General features: G+C 39.6%; 1 long non-coding RNA gene across 1 annotated transcript; it reads right to left on the reverse strand.

Annotated features, from left to right (window-relative positions):
- Positions 1 to 1,055: 1,055 nt before the first annotated feature.
- Positions 1,056 to 5,641, reverse strand: LOC144340907 (uncharacterized). The gene is made up of 2 exons (XR_013417451.1): positions 5,454 to 5,641; positions 1,056 to 1,905 (listed from the first exon to the last, which is right to left on the reverse strand). It is a non-coding gene; the product is annotated as an uncharacterized LOC144340907 (long non-coding RNA).
- Between the last annotated feature and the right edge of the window lie 212 nt (positions 5,642 to 5,853).

Raw genomic sequence — 5,853 nt, forward strand, 5'->3', positions numbered from 1 at the left:
AACAAAGCTAAAATGATCTGTAAGATGCATAAGCTGTGTCTGATACACTGCACAGACTGTCCTCTGACACCTGGCTCTCATGCCGCAGTAGTGGGGCCTTCAATTTTGTAAGACCAAGATGCCCCTATTTTTATCTTTGACGTGGGAGGTACAAATCACTTGGTCATGGAATCCACATAAGTTGCAATCTTCTAAAGACACTTAAAGAGGGTTAATGAACTAAGCCACAATTCCTACTGCTGTAGTTGATCCCAATAATACAACTGATATTCTCATTTTAGATTTCTTTCTCCCCAGGAAAGCACATTTGCTGGTCTTGTTTGCTAGCCTGGTAGAAATTCCAGTTTCATCATCAGTAAGTGGTCTGAGTCCTTAGTGGCTTTGTCTGTGGTCTATAATAGTTATTGTAACTGTTTATTAACAGTTATTACCAAACAATGTAAGATTAAGGGATACCCTGCGATTCCTCTGGGTTTGAGATATAACCCTTTCTATTCTATTGTGGAGTAGACATCCCAACTCTTCATGGTAATCAGAATTGATTACCTGAGCAAGAAGTAACATTTTCTTTGCCTGCTTGTTCATAGGTATGAATCCAAAGTGGCCACATGGTAATGGTTATTGTTTTCAATTCAGTGGAATCTTTACTGTGTCACTTGGTTGAAGTGTTCTTCACCTCTTCCCATCCCCCATTCCAAATAAGGACTAGGGACTCTGTCTTGGCAGAGCTTAACTTTTCAGGACAAGAAAGATAAATTCTGCTAGGAAGAGTAAGGGTGAGAGGAGTTACATCCACTTTCACCCATTGGTTCCTAAATTCATGTAGTTTAGCTATTGGAGACACAGTACCATATATGGGCCTTTGATTCAGGGCATATGCAGTTGACCCTTGAATAACAGGCTTTTGAGCTGCTTGGGTCCCCTTATTGTGGATTTTCTTCCACCTCTGCCACCCCTGAGATAGCAAGACCAACCCCCTCCTCTTCTTCCTCCTCTTCAGCCTACTCAATGTGAAGATGATGAAGATGAAGACCTTTATAATGATCCACTCTCACTTAATGAATAGTAAATATATTTTCTCTTCTTTATGATTTTCTTAGTAAAGTTTTCATTTCCCTAGCTTATTTTATTGTACCAATAGAGCATATAATACATATAACATAAAAACATGTGTTAATTGACTGCTTATGTTATTGGTAAGGCTTATGTTATTGGTCAACAGCAGGTTATCAATAGTTAAGTTTTTGGGAAGTCAAAAGTTATACACAAATTTTCAACTGTGTGGGAGTCGGTGCCATTAACCCCTACATTGTTCAAGGATCAGCTGTATTATATCCTGGAGAACAGTGCCCCAACCCTATAAAATGTTATTCCCAAGCAGACTCTTCAACTGAGTCTTCAGTAAGCTCCTCCATTGTTCTGTCAGGCTGGCTGTTTCTGGTAATGGGGTAGAGAGTAGGACCAGCAAATCCTGTGGTCATGGGCCCATTGTTGTACCTCCTTAAGATGAGAGGTTTGAGAAAATATAATGCAGAGTGTCATGTTGAGATTAGGCATCCTATAAACTCCCAGTTGCTGGAGCTGGCAGAGGCAATGAAGGCAGGGAAGGTGATATGAAGTAGATATGGATTCTGATAACGATGAGCTTCTGTCCTCTTAAGGTGGAGATGTCCAATGATGAATGGTGTCATATCGAGGGCTATGTGTTGGTCTCTGCATTGAGGGGTTGAGCACTCAGCAGTGGCAGTTACTGGCTTAGACTTGGTGGAAGGGAACCTATGTTGTTGGGCCCATGTAGACCAGCCATCTCTGCTGTCATAGCTGCTTGGTTCAAGGGTCTCTTCAGAGGTTGGCTGACTTCCATAAAATGTATGATTCCATCCATCTGATGTTTGAGTTCCTCCTCTGCAGTAGATAATTTCTGGTAAGCATTCATGTGAGATACAAACATCCACATTTTGTGCCCACTCCCATAAATCCATCCATAGACTTCACCACCGTTCATAGTAACTGATCTTTCAGACTTATTGCCTTCAGCACTCTGAAAATTCAGCCACGGCATTTGTTGATGTCTAAGTGCCTGTTTAATCCATATCTCAGGCTAACTCTCTAACCAAGTTTACTGCTTGGAAATCTCGCCACTGGAGAATTTCTTCTCATCAGTGTTTTCTGGGGCATCTCTGAGTGGGGCTGTATTGTGGTGGTGGTACATTTCTAGCTAGCACCAACATAACTGTGAACTGGGCCTAAGTCTTTTCTTCTTCTGATGTTTGTTTATAGAAAACTCTTCATGAAGTCATAGGTATGGATGGAAGAAAATGCACCAGTCCAATAGCAGTAGGAGCCTGGGTATCCTATGCATTTGAGTAATTCACATCTTCTGGACCTGCCTAAACCTAGTCCCCAAGTACCGCAGCTTTGTGACTTACTGATTCACCCAGCTCATCAAGCCTACCTCCAGTTGTTTTGTCATGTGGTGTTCCATGTGGGTGCCCAGTACCCCAGCTAGTAGCATGTCAAGAGCTATTTTTCAAAATGAGAGTAGTTCTCTGACAGAGGTCATGGTCTTGGTCCAGAGCCATAGGAATCTGCACTGCAGTGTTTAGGGATGCAACCCTGCTACCCCTCATCCGTTTTTAGATTATCTTAATTGTGTTTATAACTGGCTTGCTCCTCTGAACATAATGCCATTATTGCATATGACATCACTATAAATTATTGGAAAGGTCCAAGGCCCTTTATTTGTGACCATTTAGAGAGTACTGGCATTTTATTTTAGAGGCATTTTGTCAAGCCCATCAAATAAATTAACATATACATTTCATTTGAAGGAAACAACATGTTTGCATCCCAATACAGACAGAAAAGGGGAATGAGGACTGAGAAAGAAAAAGAGGAAGACCATTTTGCAGTTTATCAAGATGTAATAACACCCCTTATAATGCTCTTAATCTGAGAAGGCTGGGGTGAGAAAATGCATTAGAAGAAAAGTATTAGCTTAGCAGACACAGATGAGGTACAGGCAGATCTTTACTATAGGCTGAAGTCAGTGGTTGTGCATATTAAGATCCTGTTTGGGCAGGGAACTGTGAATGGTACGCTTACTTTGTTGAGCGCATTCTGCCTCCTTGTGAGTGTGCATGGCATTTCTTTATTAGAGGCTGTGTGATGCCCAGTGCTGCCACCCCCTTCCCATCCACTTCTGGAGCATCTCCCTCCCAGATATACTCTCTTCACCTTGATGTACCTTGCTTCCCACAGAGCCATCTTCTTTCCATGACCCCAACCCTAATCCCCAATGCCCACTCCTTCTTTCTGGCCATTGGTGTCAGTCATTGAACTGCATTTGATTTTCCCCAGGATGAATCTGGAATAAGAAAATATGAATTGAAATGCTGCTCATTGGTCCAGCCTCAGGAGCAAATATCTACACTACAATTATATCTTTTATAATGTCAACCTACTTCCTGGGTGTTTTTATGGACAGGCAGCATAGTATAATGGCTAAATTAATGAGTACTGAAAGCAGATTGCCTGGTTCCAAATCCCAGTTCTACTGCTTAGAATGTGACCTGGCATAAGCCTTTAAAGTCTCTGTTTCTCAGTTTTCTTATGTATAAAATCAGGAAAATGTTTTATATATGTTTATATAAGTTATTCTCTAACATCTATATTATATTGTGGGATTTTGTGAAAATTAATAACCTGATGTCTATAAACTACTTATAAGAGTGCCTGACATACCCCACATGACTTATAGATGTTTAGTATTCTTCCTTCTTCTCATTATTATGCTAAAAGTCAATATGTTTTCTCTTTTTCCAGTTGCATTTCAAAAAAGATACTGTTTTGCTATCTTACATGGTTTAAAGCCAGGCTTCAGAAAGCAAGGGAATATAAACCATGCCCAAAATTGGAGGTGGAGGGGAGAAAACAAATCTAATTAATAGAAAAAGCACTGGCAAGCTCATATGTAAAGTAGTAGGAGAGGCAAGAACACTTTGTTAGGCCTGGAATGTGAAGACATCTTAATTTTCCTAAGAGCGCTAACGAAGCTGGATAGCCAAGGGTGGACAAATAAATGATTTATTCTGGTAAGCTTGATCATGACTACATTAAACATTTGAATACTTAATGATTTACACATTTGGAGAAAGGAAGGCTGGGAGGTCTTAGAATACTGTTAGATTCTACTCCAATTTTTTATCATTATTTGTTATTTTCATTTTTCAGTGAGGGAAAAAGTTAAGTTACTCTTTTATTTTTGAAGATAATGTGGTTGGTATATTGCAATGTTTTTACATTACGAAGATGTTCATAACAAGTTAATAAACACCGAGAGATAAAATTTTCTTTCACTTTATGCACTTAAAACAAAATTAGAGTTTTATTTAAAGAGGAATTAAAATTAAAGAATAAGCTCAGCATGTTGCTATAGATGGAGTGAGGACTGAGAATCAATCAGCTGAATTTCATGAGTCCATGGTGCTGAAGATGGTTCGTTATTACATGCATTCAGATGTCCTCCCATAGACAAATACGTACTAAGAGCAAAAGAACTTATTTATTTTTAAAAGGCTTCTGTCCAAATGAAGTTTTGAATTTCTGAAGGAAGGAAAAAGCAAAGCCGTTTCATAGAGTATTGACATTTAGTAAGTACTTAAATGTTTGTTTGATATTTCCATTAGGTTAAGATATATTAACTCATTATGGATCATGCATATAAATGATTGCAATTATTCTTTCTTGTATACATGTCCCTTTGCAAAGGGGCTCTGTAGGTCCTTTCTTCAGGAAGTGGAATCTATCTCCCCACTCTTTGAATATGAGCTGGTCTTGCAATTTGTTTGACTAATGAAATATAGTGGAAGTAATACTGCTCCAGTTTCAAGCCTAGACCATATGAAGCCTTCCTTAGTTCAGTCCCTTTTAGGACCCCCTAGCCACCATGAAAAGCCAGTTGGCTTCTGTTCAAATAAAGTTTTGAATTTCAAAAGGAAGGAAAAAGCAAAGCCATTTCATAGAGTGTTGACATTTAGTAAGTACTTAAATGTTTGTTTGATATTTCATTTAGGTTAAGATATATTAACTTGATGTAGATCATGCATAATGTAAAACATGGCTTCACAATGTAAAAAGATGGCTTTTTGTGGGGGGTAGGGGGTTCCAAAGGGACTGAAGTAGGAAGGGAATCAGAGGCTCACTAAATACCACATGGTTCAGCCACCCTGGTGACAGGTAGTTATCTGCCAGATATGTGATGGGGATCATCCTGGCCAGGGCTACACAGAGAAGCAGAGCTGCCTAAATCTACTTGCAGCTGCAAAAGCAAGTCTAGCCAATGTCAGAAGAACCATCCAGTTGAGCCCAGGCCAAACTGCCAACCTGCAGAATAAGTAAATGGAAGTTGGTATCTGCCTTGGAAGAAGAGCTAACATTTTCTGAGTGCTTACCATGTGACTCTATTCAAAGTGTTTTGCAGTTATTGACTCACTTAATCCTGATAATGACCCCGCGATAGGGTTGCAGGTGAAGAAATTAGCCCCTGCTCAGTGAGATAAAGACCAAGGTAGACACAGCCAAATTTCTTTGCAGACTTTCTCAGCTGAGATTTCTCTAGAGTCAGCCTGGCAAATTTGTCCTGTAAACAAACAGATAGCAAGTATTTTAGGTTTTGGAGTCCGTATAATCTGTATCACAACTATTCAAACTTGCCTTTGCAGTGTGAAAGTAATCATACATAATATGTAAGCAAATGAGCCCAGGGTTCCAATAAAACAGGTGGTGGGCTGGGTTGAGTCTGTAGATTTGCTCTTCTCAACCCACTGTAGAAATGAAGCACTAATGACATAA

The sequence above is a fragment of the Macaca mulatta genome, chromosome 5 (assembly GCF_049350105.2).
Source record: "Macaca mulatta isolate MMU2019108-1 chromosome 5, T2T-MMU8v2.0, whole genome shotgun sequence".
In the NCBI taxonomy this organism is placed as follows: domain Eukaryota; kingdom Metazoa; phylum Chordata; class Mammalia; order Primates; family Cercopithecidae; genus Macaca; species Macaca mulatta.